Below are 20,007 nucleotides of genomic sequence, written 5' to 3'. Positions count from 1 at the left end.
ATTAGCCAGTGATGAGATAGGCACACTTCTGAGGAATACCAGATTGTTGATGAATACTAACATTTCATTTGCTATAGCAAATGTATTTTTTTAATATTACAAAGTGGGGAGAAAGAACAAGCAAAATGGGTTGGCACAGTACCTAGTACAATTTTAAGGTGGTATTATTTGCTTTCAGTCCCCAAAGTCCTCATCAAGCAGTGACTTGCTCCTTTTTGCTCAATAACAGCCAGCTACTCTACAATTATCAGCTGTGAGCTATATATAAAACCAATGTAGAGTAGGAAGACACAGGCGGCCGGATGGCTGGTGACTACAGCTGCACTCATTGTGTGCTCACTGTGTGCACTGGGCTCAGGACAGTGTTGCACATTAACTTTCCTACTCTTTCTGACTCCTGTCAGGGGGCAAAACAGGAAGCTGAGGCCTGGAGGGGTTCCTCGTTTTCGATAGGTCACACAGTCAGGTAGTAGCCATTCTAGATTCATGTTTGGTTTTTTTGTTTGTTTTGCTTTTTTCTTGTTTCTTGTTCTTCATGTCTGTTTGTTTATTGTTTGTTTTTGCTCCTGGGACGTGAATTGTTAAGGAGACATCTATTTTGTCTGTCAAATGCTTAGGTGGACTATAGTTACTTCCTCTTAATGCATCTTTTTGATGCATCTACATCTTGCTAGTAGATGTTTAAAAGGAAGAACCTTTTATATTTGATTTTTTTGTATGAACTTCTTAATTTTCTTGCAATATTCTCCATAACAAGGACAAATGTAGACTGTTTAACATGGATAGGTGTCTGAAAAGACTTCTGGAGAGACAGGCTGGCTCCACTCATCATCCTGTACTGGGCTATGCTCTAAGGGTTCCAGGGAGAGATGTGACAAGAGTACCTGGCCAAATATGGCGGAGGACAGGAAGATGGTGTCACTCAACCTGTGAGTAGCAAGGTAGCAATTTCTTTCTTTTAATAACAAATGTCTAAAGATGATGTGTAGGCTACTGTAAAGGACAGAACTCCCCACCGGGGAGTGCAAGCTCTTCATCCATAAACTCTCTAGGAGTGGAACCTTAGATGGTGTCATTCATTTCTCTGAGCCTCAGTTTCTGTGTTTTGAAAGTAGCAATATCCATCAAGTCATGAAGGCTTGAGGAGATAATATGTGTATAAGTGCTGTATACCTTCTTGATATTAACTAACACTTCACTTCAGGCAAAATGTACTTTTAAAAATAAATCTTTGTTAATGCCAGTACATAAGTGCTCATTAGCTCACAATCTGTCCATTTTCCCTGTTGCCCTCTTTTATCATCAGTGTTTGTCAGAGAGAATGTGTGGAAAACACCTGGAGCTGCATGGATTTTCATAAAATGTTAATGAATCCATGAATCAATTTCAAATACTTTGGTAAAAGTTTTATTTATTAGATCAGCAAGAGGTTACTTGAATGGTGGGCCTGTAAAATGGCCAGAAAACCTGACTTAGAGGTGATCTGGTTAATTTTCAGGCAACCAAATTCCCAATTTCATCACATGAAAGGCAAGAAAGGGCATCGTTCAGTACAGCTGGATGAAGACTTGGTGTGTGTGATGCTACCAAGGAAGACCAGAATATGAATGAATACATGCTTGCCAAGAGCAATAAACTAAGGGGCGGCGGTTGTGTCGTATAATAACAGAAGGTCTGTGAGTGACTGGCTACACACCTATAGCTTCCCTGGGAAACTCCACGCTTAAAGGGAATGATGTTTCCTCTGCAGAGACTTTTTTTCTGAAAATCCTGTTTATTTTCCGTGTCGTGGACAGATTCAGTCAGTGTGATCAGGTTTTCTGCATGTGTAGTAATTTATCAAAATAAGTTTTCCCACAAGTCTTCCAATCAGCTCTGAAAACCCTGACCTGACAATACACCAGATACAGCTCCTAACAAGCACCCCCTAAAGCTTAGAAGAACACCTGGCACGTCTCCCCTCTCATTCACTTCTGCAGAGTCTTGAAGAGAGTATATGACACAAGCTGGAGACTCAGACTGTCTCCATTCCACAAACAGAAAGCCAAGCCACAGCATAAGCTGAGTTCCTTAATTGTATGCCTAACTGAGGTTCCTAGGGCCTGATTTGCCTGGGGTTATGTAGACATGAGGAATAGAGTTTAGCTGTCATGGCTCTGGAGCCCAGGTTTCCTGGCTAAACCAACCCTGAGCATTCTGATGTTGGCCTGGAAGAGCTTTCTGTGGCATGGGAAGGCAGCACTGGCTTTGAACAGTTTATAATGAACATATCTGGACGTCAGAGGACAGAATGCAGTGCAAGGCTTTCAGTCAAAGGCAGCTGCACAAGACCCAGGGTTCTGTTGAGTCCATGAGATGAAGTTGCTAGGGAAAGCAGGAAAGTTAGAGGAAACTTAGAAGCCTGCTGTGGCTTGGTGGGATGGACAGCAGGAGGATACAGGCCACAGCTGGACAGTGGAATCTCCTGAGTTAGGACTGGTGTCTTCTGCAGAGCTTCTGAAGACAGGAACAGGAGGGGTGGTGTGAGAGAAACATCAGCTTGGCAGCCAGACTAGATCTGAAACTCATTATGGACATTCTTTAAGGAAAGTGCATCCAAGCTGCAGTCCATGAGTCCCTATACAGACCAGGGTATCTGTGAATATGGCCCAACACAAAAATCATATACTTATTTAAAACATCATTGTGTGTATGCGTGTGATGTTGTTTGTACCTCCACAGCACAGTCCTTAAGTGCAAACTTTGTAGATAACAACATTATGTCATGATGTCAAAAGTAGAGTCTAGGGTGTTCCTTGGAGTACTCACCCTTTTGAGCCCCTTCTCAGTTGGTAAATAGGATTGTTCTGATCATCCTTGCTGGAAAACAACAATGCTAAGTAAGAACGCAGGTTTCAAATCAACAGCAGAGCTGGCACTGGGTGACAAGGAGTCATGCCTCTCAGCTCCCTCTTAGCTCCCACTTTTGACTTTGCCCTGCTGGAAAGGTCAGAGCTTATAAAATGTTCAGAAAGCCACTGCTTGCTTGGAGAGTACGTTGGCCCAGGACAGCTGAGGGGCCCTGTTGGTACCAGCATAAGCCAGTCTTTGTCTTTGTGACTCTGTGGGGAAATGACAGGGGAATGGTTCTGGTTCACTGACTGGTAGAGAGCAGTTTCTGCCAGGTTTGCTGAAGTGAATACAGCTGGAAGCCAGAACACCTCCCCAGGGAAGGGCACTGGGGAGCCCACACCCACACAGAGAGCTGCTGCAAACAGGGTGCTTATGTACAGTCCCCTAAGTACAGGTTGCTCCCACCCCACCCATGCCAGATCACTGATTGTACCTGGTAAGCAGCAGGCTCTAATGGTAACAGCTTCCACACCAATGACAGCCTCTGTGGCACTACAGCCTTGGTGTTCATTCCTTGGGAGCCTTCAGATGTTTGTTCTGAATTGTCAGCAACCTTAACCAAGTGTCCTCTCACTGCAAAGCACATGCTGCTCCACACTGGGCTCAAGTGCCCTCACTTGAAAACACACAGGTGGGTTAGACATCTGCTCTACTGCCTGCTACCCAAATGACTTCAAACTCCCAGGATTCCACCCTGTAAGACATGAACACCAGAGGCAAGTGAATAAATACACAGTTTACTGTCCCATAGTTGTCCCATATAAATGTCTTTCATATAATTCATGGTAGGGGTAGGTGCATTATCAATGCAGTCACAATGCAAAGCAGAGAGAGAGAGAGAGAAAAAAAAAGATTCCATGACCAGTAAGAAATACAGTACGCAGAATTACAGAAGTGACCTTCGAAGCAGTTAGCCTGGACAGATGGCCACTGCTACCAATAAAAGTGAATCAGTTCTAAGGGGCCCTCAGCCCCAGAACTGCATTTTAATGAGAAGGATTTTAAGCTTAGTTCTCATATGGCTCAGGGGTGTTGGTGATAATTTCATTCATTCCACAAATATTTTTTGCTGCCTACCATGTGCAAAAGTTTTCAAAATAAAGTAACTGACACATTCAGACTAGTGTGGTACATACATTTTTTTTTGGTCAGCTGATTGGAATTATTTGAAGTGAACTAAAGAAGCCTGTTTCCTTGTGCATTTTCCACTTGGTGTCTGGGTGTTCTGTCCCGGCCTGTTCCTCGGCTGTCATCGTCCCATCTCAATACAGGTGTTCTTAGCTGTTTCTTCTCCCTCCCTCCCTCCCTCCCTCCTTCACTTCTTCCCTCCCTGCCTCCCTCCCTCCCTCCTTCCCTCTCTCTCTCTCTCTCTCTCTCTCTCTCTCTCTCTCTCTCTCACACACACACACACACACACACACACACACACACACACACACACACATCAAAATCTGTGTTCCGTGGTTCACTCACCTTATCCAATGCCCTGTTGTAGGTAGCTGTGGTAACTTGAGCAGAAGTCCTATCCCACGTCACCCTAAATGTGAGCCACTGCAGACACAAGGGAACAGTTGAGAACTCCTCTCCTGGACCTAAGGAGCTGAATCGTACAGAATTTTTGTTACTGAAATAGAAAGGTGTCGCTGCTTCTTCCCTGACTTTTTTTCCCAAGATAATGGAATCAACAGAGGGGAAAATGTGAAGGAAGGAAGGCCCAGATGCTGATGTGGACTGTGAAAACACGCACCTGAACAATAAGTACAGTCTGAATGCTTTGAAGCATTTGGGGGTGGTGGGTCACACATGTATCCCAGCACTCAGAATGCTAAGGCAGGGATGACCTCAAATTCCAAAATTCAAGGTAAGTTACATAGCATTATCAAAGTACGTGATATACTTATATGAAGAAGCTACAATGAACAATTATTCTGCACTGTGAGCATGAAGAATTTTTAAGCAAAAAAAAAAAGCAAAATGTGTTCATCTTTTTTGCTCCAATTGGAGACTTCAGCCATTGTATGGCTATGCCATCATTTTACCATTGCTTCCTTTTGTTAAAACTGCCTGCACCCTGTTCCTCTCCCTCCTACTTGACCTGTCTCACATATGACACATTAAAATAATAATTACGAGGCTCCAGGCCAATAAGCACAATTTTAGGAAGGAATCTGACTGAGTCAACACTGAATCTGTTAAGTGGCCAGTCCTTAAATTTGTTTTCTTGAACACCCAGAGACCAAGTGGAGAGAGCACAAGGAAACAGGCTTCTTTAGTTTAAGTGGCCCCATCAGAGTGGCCAAGTCAGGTCATGAGGCTTCACAAGTAACTGTCAGTCCTTATCAAAATGTGATTATTTTATGTCTATTCAGTCTATGGTCAAAGTATCTCTCCAAAGGAAAATGCTTTGAAATCATAATGCATGTCAAAAATGGGATTCATTAGGAAAAATTATTTATAAATACAGAGAAAGGAACCTAAGGGTGATGGTTTTAATCCATTTGATTAAAATTTTATAATAACTGCATATATTAAAATTCAAGAGCTTAAGTTTCTTTCATCCTTTATTTTTATACTCCTTCTGGAATGTTGAATTCAAAACTGATGCCTTTGAGGTAAGATGCCAAAGTCTTTTTGTCTTACCATCTCTTGGCATGAATTCACAATCATGAAATATTATGAAAAAAATGCTTTAGATCTCAAGGTGAGACAGCAAGGAGAGAAACAGCTTACTGAGAGTTCACTGGACTTGGACTATTACACCCTTTTAAAACAATGCAAATATCACACACATAAACCTCTCCCCTAACAATGCAACTGCCAACGTAGGCTCCCATCAACCACCCCATTTTTCCAGTGCAGAACCTTCCCAAGATTAACCCATCAAGTTTGAATGCCTCAGCAAATTGACTGGCCTTGTATATGAACATCAGGCAAGTCCAAGCATAGACAGAAGTCTATGGACTTCCAAGAAAGCAAGCATTAGAACTGTCTTTAACACTATCCACCTCACTTGCTCTCTGGGGGAAAAATGCAGTCTTTTAAATTTCCGTAAAAAATTTGCATGTGTGAATGCTTTGTCTGCATGTATGTCTGTGCATAACAGTGCATGCCTGGCACCCGCTGTAGAATCCCTTGGAACTGGAGTCACAGATGGATGTGAGCTGCCATGTGGGTTCTGGGAACTGAATCCAGATCCTCTGGAAGTTCTCAGCAACCAGTGAGCTGCTCGTTTGACCACTAAGTCATCTCCCCACTCCCTCAATTTAGTTTTTTAACATGTTTTTTGACTGAAAATTATAATTGGTTCTTTAACACAGAGGAAAGGTTGGTATTGTGGAGGTAAAATGTATTTTCTCAGGATGGGTGCTGTATGTGTGCCAGAGGAAATCTTGCCTTCCTCTTCTCCTACACTCCATCCTGTTCATGGACGTGCTACCCATGGCAAGTGTTTGGTCTCCTTCTTCTTCTTCTTTTTTTTTTTTTTTTTTTTTTTTTTTGGTTTTTCAAGACAGGGTTTCTCTGTATTGTTTTGGAGCCTGTCCTGGAAATAGCTCTGTAGACCAGGCTGGCCTCGAACTCACAGAGATCCACTTGCCTCTGCCTCCCAAGTGCTGGGATTAAAGGCGTGCACCACCAACACCCAGCTTGGTCTCCTTCTACGAAACCTTGGTGATAAGGAATCACCATCATATTTTCTTGTTGTTCCATGGAAAAGTCCCCTTCCATATCTATCCCTAGTTTCTGAACTTCAAACTACAGTTCTCCTCCAATGGGTCTTCTAGATGCGAGACATCTTGTATAAGAACAAAGAAAAAATTACAGAAACAAGAACTGACATGAGTGGAAACACACAGAAGTTTAAATTCTACCTTCTTCCCTCAGGAGGCCATTCCTATCCATCTCCCAGCACAATGGGATACTTGCCTGTACATGTATGTAAATACAGATTGCAGTGAGTCCATCACAATGGACTTGTGAATGATCCACTGATGAACATGCATTTTATACTCACACCATACAAACTGCTTCGCCTTCAGCTACATGAGAGCAAGTGATATTGGGTTTGAAAGGTTGACTGTCCACACTGGAGTGATCTTGATTCCTTTGTCCTGGAAAACACAGGAAAAAAACTGGCAAATGCATCTGCATTAATGCTCTTGTAGCAGCTTGTTTAACATCGCTAACTCTGGAAGTTGACTTAGTCATTATGCTGACACACACTTTTCCAGTTATTTTCATTGGAAGTGCAAGTTTTACATGTATGATTAATTCTCTTCTCACCCTTAACCAGTTTCTTGACCACACATTCCAGGGTCACTGTCAAAGACCATTTGTTTCTTGATGCTTGGGGTATTGTTTGTGGGGGCATTGCAGCTTTATATCCAGTTATTATAATTTTCAAAAGCAGATTTCTGCTATAATTATTCAATTCCATTCAACTCAACAGTACATTTGAAGTTTTTTCTATATGAGGAACTTGTTGAAATAAGCAGTTTTGGGGAGTTTTATAGAGAGGGCTGATCTTAACATAGTATTCAGACACTTTCGAATTAAAGAGAAAACACACAGAGACAGTGTTCTCGGCATCCTAGACAGCAACTGCATTTGGAATGATTGGGGAGATCTACAGAGAGGAAGATGCATCTGAGTGGAGCTCTTATTACCCAACATAGGCAACTTGAGTCATCATTACTCGTGTATTCAGCATTTTATATGCATTTTCCATTCTATGCTCGCAATCATCCTGGAAAACCAACACTGTTGTTATCAATACTTAACAGCCAAGTAAACACTATATTAAGAGCTCAAATAATTCCAGCTACCAAAGACAGTTCTTACCAACTCCAGAACTGCTCTTCTCCTCACTCTGTCACTCACCTGCTTGTCTGTGTGGGTTTCTCAGAGGCAGAGAAGGAGGATTTCTGGGCTATGCCTCCATGTTTTCTGGATGAACAGGAAAAATAGTCTTGGTTAGACTATGGAAGTTTCAGCAGGGGTGCTTCTCAATGAGGAGTGGTTACCACATGTCAGACAGTGTCTGAACACTTCAGATACAATCATATTCAATCTTAATAATCTTGAGTACTGGATATTAATGTCTCACTTATTACTGAGATTCAAGTTGTGTGACTTGCTTGAGACATCAAATCACGGGGGATGGAGGGGATCTGCTACTGCTATAGTGCTTGGTTCCTTTCCAGTTAACCATGGAGAAATGCCAGTCTTGTTGGTCAGGAACTCTACTGCCCTTCCCAGCACAAGATGCCACACATTACCAGTTTACTGTTCTGAGGCCTGGAGAGGAGTGTGCCCACATCAAAGGATGGCTGAGACCTAAGCAAGGGATGCATCTGTTGTTAGAAGGCCTGGCTTCACAGATGAGCAAGACTATAGGAGTTCTGGTGTTCATGGACCTTACCACCAGGCTGTTATGTCTTGTTTGTAGCATTGAACCTTGCATACAAGAGTCTAAAATCACATGCTTCCCAAAAGACACTTTGTGATGACTCAGCACCCTATTTCCTATGTTATAGCATTTGAGTAGCTCCTATTAAGAGGGAAAATCAGTGCAGATGGCAATAGCAGAGTATGACACCTCTACTTTCATAATGACACAATCTCACGTGCAGGGTGCCCAAGTCATGAGAGACAACAGTTTACTTCTATGGGAAAATATGTACATGGGCTCTACTGCTGCATTCCGTATCATTGTAAGTGTCCAGTTTTAGATCTAAACCCATATAGCCTCACACTATAGAGGAGAATGAGACACGGAAATTTGAAGTCAGAATCCTAGTCTTCAAATTCCAGGGGCTCCGTTCCAGTGTGGTCTTGCACGATTATGAAACATTTTCTGTTAGACAATTTTCTCATTTTTAAAGGAATAGATCACAGGGTCATTGTGAGGACTGGATGAGATCATTGTGAGGAAGATGACAGCATGGTGTAGAGCACACAGCTATGCACAGAGAACCCTGTGTTATAGCCAGGTATTGGTTGCTATCTATGGATTAAGCCAAATACCCGTTCAACTTTGTAGAAAGAAAACTAGAAACTTTTTCCCTCTTTCTCTATGGTCACTAGGATTTTACTAAAAGGGCTTTGAACTGAGAACTGTCAAAATAGTACTGACTCTTTCTTGCCCCTTTTCACTAATAACTTTTCTCACATGCTTCTCTCTCTCTCATCTCAATCTTTCTAAAGGAAGATATTGATGAAATTATTAGGTTGCTCCTGATGAATGAAGAGTCAATGGAGGGAATTCTCATCCTCATTTGATACCATGACTTAGTTGTCTATGGATCATGTAAAAATTGGCATTATTTATCACTTACGATGTGCGTGCTACCTTTTGAATGGTTTTTCATATATTGGCTGATTTAATTTCTCAAAGCATTTATATGAGGTAGAAGTTTGATTTCCACATTTTACAAAGGAGGAAAACTGAGACACAGTGAGTGACATTACTTAATCTGGTCAAGTCATGTTACCTCCCATGATCTGTTAAACTCAGAGCCTGTGGCAAGGACTACAGTGTTAATATTTTCTTAGGGATTTTTTTCCAAATGGATGGGAGGTGAGAGAAGAGGTGAAACACAAGGCCACACTCAGCAGGTCAATCCATTGGAAGTTTGGAATTTTCTAGAAGGTTTTTCAAAGTGTCTTCAGGGCTCACTTTTGCATTTACTTCCATTCTTTATCCTCCCTGAAGTGTTGTCCTCTCCTCCTCCAGAATCCATGGCCTATCACTTTGGCATGTTGTGTAGTTTCCGAACTTATCAGAATAAAGCACCATGTTAGCTATAAGGATTAAGCATTATCAAGTTTCTCATTTTGGATATGTGGCTGAAATGAACCATCTGATCTATCATGCTTTTACAAAAGAGGTACTTTGATGTATAAACACGCACACACTTTTTAAAAATAGGGTTTGCATTTCTGTCCAGTTGATATTTTTCTCTATATGAAGCCACTGGCTGTTCTGGCCATCAGGGCTTGATGCTTTGTAGTGACACTTTGTAGTCTTCACCCCATGAACTGAAATGTTTTCCCTGAAGCCATCTCATTTTTTATATTGCCACATGGTGTGCTTCATTGTTGATAATTTTTCTGTAATGTCATTAGCCAGAAGGCCACATTATATCAAGCCTTGCTTCAGTGACTCCTAAAAGCATTTTGAAGGAGAGGTAGACATAGATTGAAGAAGGGGAAGGAGAGAGTGTCTTTCCTTCACTTATATTGGCCTATTGACTCATCTATGCAAAAAGAGATTGATCCAGTGTCGGCAATCAGTGTGCCAATCTATGAACTGAGTTCTGGGAATACAGTTGTGCATGCAATAAGCATACTCTCGTTTTTCAAATGGTGTACTGTCTAGATCAATGGGCAGTATCCACTCAGATAGTCTGGAGTCATTTGCTAATGATTGGTAAATCTGTACTTTCAAAGTTATTTCCTCTTCTGAATTTCACATCTTGGTAGGCATCGGATAGAATTCATTCCTTGCTCCTAAATGTATGGAGTGCTCATATGACCTCACAGGCCTGTGGACAACTGATATTTACTGAATGTTAACAGAGTTGGCCTCCATGGAACCTGTAGTTTAGTGTAAGGTGGCAGATGTTATTACATGATTTAATAAATGAGTAGAGAATTGCAACCATGATAAGGGCACTGAAGGAGAGGTGGGTGTTTGTACAGAGTGGGAGGTTCTGGGTTGTTTGAGTCAGGCAAGTTAGGAAGACTTCCCTGAGGACAAATCTAAAAGTAGAGAATGTTTGGGGGACAGAGAGAAGGAAGAGAAATCCAGGTAAAGAACAGAAGAGTTCACATAGCTCTCATTTTCCAGGTCCTGCAGAACTCTGTGACAGGGGCTGGAAAGATGAAACTTGAGTTTCTAGAATGATCCCCATGCAACCCTAAGAGATGATTCATCTTGAGATCCCAAGCTTTGTGTCCTAAAACACTTCAGAATATATCCTGTTCTCTAGCTGAGTGACCTGGAACAGAGTTCCCTTTAAGCATCAATGGTCTCATTTTAAAGTTAGGGTGACATGTCTCTTGATGAATATGGAGGTGGCATTCAATAAAGCAAGTATAAAAGTGTGCACAACAGCCAGATACACAAACAGAATTTTGTTCCAGAAGATCTCCAGGCACAAGGAAGCATGGCCTAGTAGGGAAGCTTGAACAAAAGCATTTGGATTGTGGCAGTTTGAGTGATAATGCCCCGTAGGCTTGGTCCAAGGCTGGTAGACTGTTTGGGGCAGAATTAGGAGGTGTGGCCTTACTGGAGGAGATTTGTCACCAGGGTGAACTTTGAGGTTGCAAAGGATTAATTCCTCACTACACCTCTGCCTACTACTTGTGGATAAACACTATGAGCTCTCAGCCACTACAGTGCTGCACCTGCCTGCCTGACTGCTGTCAAGCCTCCTGCCATGATAGTCATGGACTCGCCCTCTGAAACTGTAGCCATCCCTCAACTACATGCTTTCATTTATAAGTATCCTTGGTCACACTGTCTCCTCACAGCAATAGGATAGTAACTAAGACAAGGATGAATAATATGGAGTCTCTGTGTATTTTCAGGAAAGCAGTTTACCTTTGACTTCTTGGAAGGTAAAGATTGCAACAGCTTGGATTTGAACAGATGCTATGAGAACTGAGTTTTAAGGCAAACACAACAAAGTCAGCTATAACCATAAACACTCTTCTAGTCCTTAGGTGGCAGGGGGAGAAAGCAGGGATGTGCAAACCCCACAGAAGCATCTGTCTTGGAGGGTAGGATGGTCAACCACATCCAGAGATGCAGAAAGAGATTCCTAGTCACTGCCAACCAGCGTTCAGTACCAAGAGAGCCAGGAGAATCACAGTGCGACTCTCCTGGGTTTCCATTTGACTGAGCTTCTGATGGAACAAGTCCACCTAGGAGTCAGAAGACAACAGAGCACAAAAGGCAGCACATAAAAGCCTCCCAGGACACAGTCCAGAAAAGAGAACGAATCCAGAAAACAAAGAAGGATTTTTCATTTCTCTTTTAGTAGCTGGCTTGGTTCTAAGCACTTTACGTGGATTGTGTCCTTCAATTTTCAAGATAAAAGGAAAGTATAGGTATGTATGTGTGAGCGCATATACACCTACAGGCACACACAGATGGGGGAGTGTTGAAATTTCTGTGGCTCAGCAGTAGAAATGTCTTTCTTGCTTCAGTTTAGGTGAAGGCAGCCTCCTGACGTAGAGTTAAATTATTTCAGTAGGTGTTAATATTGCAGCATTTAAAGAAGCTGGGGTAGAAAATAGGACTCATTAATGTGCAGTGTGCTAAGCTCCAGGCTGTTGACAGAGACAGGCAGCAGGCTGAGCCACTGCCTCTACCACAGCTCTCAGTTCTGCTCTGTCACTGCGTGGGTGGCGTGTGAGCACAAGACAGGTGGCCTGCTCGCTCCTGAAAGCCACGGGAACTTCTGTACTTTGACTAACAGCAGGGACATTGGCAAAGGAGCCATTCCCCCTTCTGCCTTGCCCTGGGGTGATCAGAAACACTCTCAGGAAGCAAACACACACCTTAGCCCATGCTCCTAGACTTTAGCATACCTAACAGCCACTCATCAAAAAGGCCAATTCCTCAGCCCCAACCAGAGGATTCCATTTCGCTAGGGCTGACCAGGACCTAGTAATGTCATTAGAGTACTCCTCCAGGCATGTGAAGTGGTCTGTGACTTTAATTCTTTTTTGTTTGTTTGTTTTGTCTCGAGACATGGTTTCTCTCTGTAGCCCTGGTTCTCCTGGAACTTACTCTGTAGACCAGGAGTCTACACAGAGTGAGTGGCCTCAGACTCACAGAGATCTGCCTACTGCTGTCTTCTTGAGTGCTGGGATTCAAAGCCTGTGCCACCACTGCCCAGCTGGACTTCAATTCTTTTTTTTCACATGTTACTTTTGTTTATCAAGATCTGTTTGTTCTCAATGGGTGCTTTTTCCTCCAAGTAAACAAAGCAGGCACAAATATCTATAACGAATAAATTTATTGTCTTACAAAGATAATTGTCTAGAAATATAGAAGTACAAGAAAAGATTTTTCAGTCAGGTATCTGGTGGTCAACAGTCAGTACAATTCTTGCAGGGGACTTCAGTTCTTTTGAGTGAAAGTGGGATCAATGCAGAGCTGGCAAAGACAGGAAGATTCTCTGGTACCAGGTACAATATTTTAGACCCATTGATATGAAGTACAATACTGAAAAGATGTGAATGGGAATAGCCAGCACAATGGGAGAATGTCCACGCATCTTAGTTAAAGGGTCATGAAGGTGAGTGTGAGTCTTAGTTAAAGGGCAAGCCAGTTGTTATCAGAGCACACTACAAACAGAAACAGTGACAGGAGACAAAACCAGTGACATGATGGAAACCCTGCTTTCCTTGTTGTGAATGCTTCTTCCCCTAATTCCTGGCCCCCACCACCTCATCTACAGAATGATCAGAAGGTAGACTGCCTCTTCCAAGCTGGGATGGACCTTTGCTCCCTAAAGGATAACAAAGGGTCACATCCTCTGAGAGACTTGTCTAATTTGTTGGGATTGGTAATCAAAACAGTGCGGGAGAGTGTTTTGAGATCTTACTTTGGACTGGGGACACAGGTTTGCATGTGCAGATCTCTTCATCCATTGTTCTTGAACTGTGAACACCACTGCACCTCTCAAAGCCTAGTCTTATAATTGACTAAATGGAAATAATCAAAGGTAGATTGTTTTGTCTATGAGCACGTGTACATGTATGTACTGGGATCATTTTAAATCCCAGAAAATAATAAATATTTCTCGGTTCCCTGGTGCCTTATGATATATATATGTGTGTGTGTGTGTGTGTGTGTGTGTGTGTGTGTTTGTGTAAGGTATTGTTATTATTTCAAACATTTTTAAGCTTAAGCTATTTAAAAGATGACTTTAAACTAGGAAATGAGGAAATTTGTCATGGAATGACATCACATGAATGCTTTTTGGATGAAGAGTGTCTCTCCCTGCTTTTCCCACTTTTGAATCTAGATCTCCCTGTGGGACATTCTATCAGCATGTTCTCTTGTCATCATGAGATCCAGGCTGCACTAGGCATTCTGATGTCTGTTGTTCCACTGAAAACCCTGTTTACTAAAGCAATGATCTTCACACATCTATACACCTCTGATCTCTATTCATCCCCACAGATCCAAGACATCTTATTCTACAGTAGTCACAGGAGCTTCCTGCACAGGGCATCTCAGCTAACTTGACTTAGTATCACTATTCAGCCCAACATTTTGGATAGTCTTGCTTACTCACCTCCAAGAAAAAATGTCTTCTCCAACTCCCTGCTACTCCAGGGCCTTCTGAATCCTCTTCTGTCATAGTCTCCCTTTGGGTCCCAGTCCTTGTTTTCCAGATGGCTGTCTCTAGAAGCTTGTTCTCAGAAACCTCTACAGTTACACTCACCCTGCAGTTGCTTCTCCACATAAGAGTGCCCTGCTGCACTGCAGAGCCCTAGGGTTGCTCGTTACTCTGATTTGCCTGATAATGTCTAGTATTTCTCTGGGGTCATAATGTCAACTTTCATTTGTATCAAGCGATACAGTTTACAATGTCTTTGGCAAGGCTATTATTTAATAAGGTTCTCAGAGCAATCTTTTCTTTTATTTTTGAGATTATACTATAATTACATTGTTTAGCCCTTCCTTTCCTCCCTCCAAGTCCTCCCACATACATCTCCTTGCTCTCTTCAAATTCATTGCCTCTTTTCAAAATTGTTGTTACATGTATATATGTATATGTAATATATATTCCTATGTATAACTTGCTCAGCCTGAATAATGCTACTTGAATGTATGCTTTCAGGGCTGACTACTTGGTACTAGATAACCCATCAGTGTTCTCTTCCCTGGGGAAGACTATTTCTCCCACTCTGAGCATCCCTTGGTTGCTAGTAGGTCTTTGTATGGGTTCAAGGCCTCATGAGCTCTCCTCTCTCCACTTAGCTTGTCTATTATTGTTGCCCTTGCTCATCTCACATTTGGACAATCATGTGGGTAAGATTTTACTGGTGTCACATCTGACATTCCTAGGAGACACAATATCGCAGCAAATTCCCTGGTTCTCTGTCTCTTACAATCTTTCTACCTCCTTCGCAGCAATACATCCTAAGCCTTGGGTACAGGAATGTTTGGTAGATGCACCCACTGGGACCGGGCTGCACAACTTTACATTTTGATTGATTGTGATTTTCTGTAATGGTCCCCTCTCAGAACAGCCTTAAAGTGACAAACACTATAATTATCCCCCATTTTACAAATGATAAAACAAAGGTTACAGGTTTTATATAACTCAATGATTCTTAAACAGAGGTGAATTTGAACCCAAGGAGACTTTTCTCAATGTTTGCAGGCACTTCTGGCTGTTGCAATGGAGGCAATAGGAATGCTATGATAATCTTAATGGTAGAGCCAGGCATAAGGATCAGTGTCCCACAACATGCTGCAGCTTCACAGCCGAGATTCGTCTGGTCTAAAGACTCGGTAGCACTGAAGTGGAGAAAACCTGATGCGAGGTCATTACACTTTCCCACAGGACTCCAACTCCGATAGTTCTAGGCCCTGTTCTTTTCAGGACTATGTCTTTTGGTCCTACTATGACTGTTCAGTACCTGGGGTAATTTAATCTCCTCACTAAGAGAACCAAACTAATTCAAGTCTTTCTGTGCAGTGTTCTACCTATAAAAATGGAGGTGTTACCATAGTTGTTGGCTTTTTAACTTTGTTTTTCTTAGTCACAAAATGGTTGTCTTCTAACTGCTAGAAGGGTAATTGGTCTATCAAATGGAGAACAGGTAGCAAGTACATAGTCAACCTACCTTCTTCTCCATCTCTTAATCACTCTTTTTCTCAGTATCAGCTGTCCTTGTTCTCACATTGCCTCCAATGTGCATATTTTGCACCTCACTGGGAGCTGTTGGGACTAAGCTCAAATGGTGAGTCCTACAACAGAAAAGCAATAGATCATGCAATAAGCAACTGTCAGATTAGAGTGAATTCAGGTTCCAAAAATGTATTACCAAAGTGCCTGTGTGTCTCCACAGCTTTTATAACTCAGGCAATGACAAGTGCTGGAGAGGATATGGAGAAACTGGAACCATCATCTGTTGCTGTTAGGAATGTAAAATGATGCAGCTGCTTTGGAAGACTTTCTGGTAGTTCTTCATCAGTCTAAACATGGAGTTAGCTCAGCATAAGAGTCAATAAATGGAAACAACCCAATGTCAGTCACCCTTATGAATGGATAAACAAAGCTCATGTGTCCACACAGTAGAATAAGGAAGGATGTACAAACACATCCCATAACTTGAATGAACCTTCAAGACATTACAGATGAAAGCAATTCAGTCACGAAAAAAATCACATTTTGAATGATTCTACTGAAATTTCCAGAATAGAAAAATTCATAGAAACAGGAGGAGATTATTTGTTGCCATGGGCTAAAGGGCTGAGGAGAAATAGTGACTATGAATGGGTCCAAGTTTTCTTGATGAATGATTAAAATGATTGTCGAGATGGTTATAAAGTTCTTTGATTACACATCGAACAGCCACTGAATGGTACACTTTAAGAGGTGGTATGTGGAATAGATCTCCACAAAGCTATTGATAAATAAGAAATAGAAAAGAAAGAATAGGAGCCTTAGAAAAGACTTTTGTGGTGTTTTGAATGCCCCTTGTCTACTCCTTTTCAAAGCATCCCAAGTCATTAGGAATGTGAGGGAAAGAGACCTTGACTCTCTTACCTTACCGTAGCTCTTACCCAGGACCTTTGGTTATGTTTATAAATTAAATTAAGTCAGATTAACAAGATATGAGGCATAAAGTTTTACTAACTTTGTATGTCTGTGGGAAATTTCCACAAGACAGTGAAGTCTGGAAAAATTTCCAAAGCAAGATGCCTTTATACTTTGTAAACAAAGGGTAATAAATCTTAGGGTAGAGACAAGACATAAGAGAATGACTAAACACAGGGAAACTGTGGAGATCAAATATATGGGAAAATTCAATGAAGCAAGGCTTGTCTGCAGTTCCTGCTGGCACCTGGCTCTGGGCTGATAAACCTATCGTCTGTAAAGAATGATTAATGTCCTGTCATTAGGCAGGAACGAGAAAAGCAGAAAGTTCCTCTGTGTTTGAACATCCTTCAGTCCAATAAACTTCAATGTTCTAAGAGGAAATATTTTGGTTTCCTTCTGTTTCCAGGAGAAGATAGGATCCAACAGTGGTAAGCCTGGGCTCTGGAGTTAGGATGACTAAGTTGGGTGAGGTAGGTTTCTGCATTGCTACATTCTCCCAGACAATGTGGATCCTGGAATTTGGATACAGTATGAGGACTCTCACTTCAGCATGCATCAGACCTTGGGGGGGGGCAGGACTTCTTAAAATACACATTGCTGTATTCCACTTGTAGAGTGTCTGAGGCAGTGGGATTGAGTGAGGCCAGAGAGTATGCATCCTTAACAAGCTTCCTGGTGGTAGCCATGCTGCTGGCCCTGGAACCACAATAAGATCTATTATTTAATCCCAGAGGCCTGTGGACACATTTTGCAAATAACACAGAAATCCATAGTTTAGTTATGTATGTTGACATAAAATGACTTAATAAATTTTATTTGCAAATTCCAAGTGTAGATTTTTAAAAATTATTTCAGGTTTTTGATAAAATGATAGGAAGGATTGAAGAACAGAACTCAGAAGACCTAAGTCATATATGTCTAGTTCTAGGAATTGGGGTCAAGAAATTCTCAAACTATAATTTCTTCATCTGTGAAAAAACAGACCTAGTAACGATCCCTTGGTATAGGCCATGAAGTTATGAAGAAAATACATGATAACTTACTTGAAAGCGCATGGCAAATGCCCAGTTTACTAAACTTAAGTTCTGAATGCCTATTTGTTCTTTGAAACCATCCTCTGTATGACATCTTGCAGTTCCTTCAGATACCTCCAAAGCTTCTAGAATCTCTAGAGACATCACATGAGAATCTATACCCAAGGGGCTAGGAGGATAAAAAATACTGGCATTTGAATATTCAGCAAGTTTTGCAGAGAACAGGGTTGGGGAGGGGGATGCAAATAAGGCCTAGAAGCTGGTGAAAAACAAATGTTGGATGTGGAGGAAGAGACTTACAATGGTTTGTACTGTCTCTGAGCTTTTTAAGGCCAGAATGCAGGGCACTGCTCACAAGCATCAAGAGGACAAACAGGAGCAGAAAAGCTTCTTGCAAAGGCTCTTCAACTCTGGGAAAATCGTGTGGGAGGGCCTTAAAGGACAGCATCCACCCGGCTTGCTCAGGAGCTTCTGGCCCAAATGCTCTAAGAATGACTCAGCAATTTTCAAAATCATTTCAGGTAATTCTGAAAGGGCTGACAGAGCTTAGGATACTGTGCACGTGCATTAGAAGTCAGAGAGGTCAATCTAAGCTGGGGTTGCCAGCACTGATCAATCAGTTACATAGAGAAACATAAAGAAAATGGAGCTGACAGTAAAACCAAGGATAACATGCCCACTCCTTCCCTTTATTAGGTGACCATGAATATTCAGTATACCTTAAACTCACATGTGTGTGTGTGTGTGTGTGTGTGTGTGTAGTTATTCTCACTCATTCCTTCCTTTCTCTTTTAAAGCTACTTTATCTTCAGTCCAGCATGAATGTCCAGCAAATGTTCTATAGCTATAACAAGGGTGAGATTTATAGTATGATATATTCTGGGCTGTACATCTCTTTGGAAACATAGTTGTTAAGCATAGCTCTCACACACACCCATAAAAAAGCAGACAGACCATTACAAAAATCCACACCTGGACAAGATGCAGAAAACAACTGAGGATGGAGTGCCCAGACCCAACGAATGCATCTATAACACCACCCCTACACTTAAGGCTCAGGGAGCATCATGGGAGAGAGAGTGAGAAGATTCCAAGAACCAGAACACCAAGACATCTGTTGTGAGATAGTGATTTCCGTATATAATGGTGAAGCTGCCCCTACCCCATGAAAACTCAATGGTACTGTCCCCTAAACAAGAATTACACAATGGTAAGTAACACCAGTTGACATGCCAACGTGCATGAAGGATGTCTCATAAGTTTCTCTCCCCTAGATGAAGACTTACAGGCAATTAATGGCTGCTGAGAGGGGGAATCAGTCTTTGCTGGAGATGAGCCCCCATAGGTCACCCAACCCCACGTGGTCAGTTCTAAGCACAGGAAGGACACTGACTGGACCCAGCAAGCTGTAACAATCATGAAAGAGGAGGGCGTGAGGGGAGGGGAAGGAAGAGAGAGTATAAATGTTGTACGTCAGCACTTATGCATGAAATTCTCAAAAAATAAATAAACTAAGACTAGTGTACACACAAACCATTTGGAGCCCCTGGAAGGCTACAATCCATCATGTCTAGGACAGAGCTATATTTTAAAAAGATTTGTGGGATTTTCAAATATCATTGATCAACAACTGTGATTTGAAGAAACTGCAAGGAAAGCTATGATGAGCAGTGGGAAATTCTATGTACCTAAGAGATGGCCAAATGGGATTTCTCTGTGTGCCAATGTGTGTCTCTGAATCTATATGTGTTTCTTGGGCTTTTTCTTTGGCTCTTTTTCTTCTGTTTGTCTGTTTTGACCTATTCTGGCTTGTTTGTATTTATTTTATCTAATTTTATTATTGTTCTTTTTTATTTTTTAAATTCTTATGTGTATCCTGACAAGAAAGAGAAATAAACCAAGTATATTTGGGTGGATGGGCAAGTGGGATGGATCTGGGAGGGGAAACCATAATCAAAATATATTGTGTTTTACCTATTGTCAGTAAAAAAGTAAATGCAAATAAAAATTTTAAAAAGAGATGCTCAAATGATTTAAAAATACTAGAACAGCTAAAACTGTAAAATGTATGCCATACCAATAAACAAATAAAAAATTCTCAAAATCATTTGCCATGAGATAAAATATACATATCAAACTGTCACTATATACCTATTTTAATGACCAAACTTTAAAAAGGAAGGGAAATTCTTGTAGGGTGGTATAATGGTGTACCAGGCAGCTTC

At 41.6% G+C, this 20,007-nt stretch overlaps 1 protein-coding gene across 1 annotated transcript in view; it reads right to left on the bottom strand.

Annotated features, from left to right (window-relative positions):
* The window catches only part of LOC110339217 (peflin-like), a 147,789-nt gene that overhangs the window by 30,078 nt on the left and 97,704 nt on the right, over positions 1-20,007 (bottom strand). The window contains 6 exon segments of the mRNA XM_040737723.1: positions 2,809-2,859; positions 3,326-3,586; positions 4,366-4,492; positions 6,905-7,001; positions 7,771-7,836; positions 15,769-15,892. The gene's annotated coding sequence lies outside the window, so the exon portion shown is untranslated.

Source organism: Mesocricetus auratus, unplaced genomic scaffold (genome assembly GCF_017639785.1).
Source record: "Mesocricetus auratus isolate SY011 unplaced genomic scaffold, BCM_Maur_2.0 Super-Scaffold_100676, whole genome shotgun sequence".
Lineage (NCBI taxonomy): Eukaryota > Metazoa > Chordata > Mammalia > Rodentia > Cricetidae > Mesocricetus > Mesocricetus auratus.
This window is presented reverse-complemented; position numbering and strand designations above follow the sequence as displayed.